Raw genomic sequence first — 360 nt, 5'->3', positions numbered from 1 at the left:
CCTTGTAGTCTTCCCCCTTGTAGTCTTCCCCCTTGTAGTCTTCCTCCTTGTAGTCCTCCACCTTGTAGTCTTCCACCTTGTAGTCCTCCACCTTGTCGTCTTCCCCCTTGTAGTCTTCCCCATTGAGGTCCTCCCCCTTGTAGTCCTCCCCCTTGTAGTCTTCCCCCTTGTAGTCTTCTCCCCCTTGTAGTCCTCCCTTTTGTAGTCCTCCCTTTTGTAGTCCTCCCCCTTGTAGTCCTCCCCCTTGTAATCCTCCCCCTTGTAGTCCTCCCTGGGTAATGCTGTACATGGCACACTGTAGTCTGGGGTACCTACCACACCGCACAGAAATTTCCAGAACAATGTACAGACAGCAGAGGG

The sequence above is a fragment of the Nanorana parkeri genome, unplaced genomic scaffold (assembly GCF_000935625.1).
Source record: "Nanorana parkeri isolate BGI_ZX_2015 unplaced genomic scaffold, ASM93562v1 scaffold81, whole genome shotgun sequence".
Classification (NCBI taxonomy): domain Eukaryota; kingdom Metazoa; phylum Chordata; class Amphibia; order Anura; family Dicroglossidae; genus Nanorana; species Nanorana parkeri.
This window is presented reverse-complemented; position numbering follows the sequence as displayed.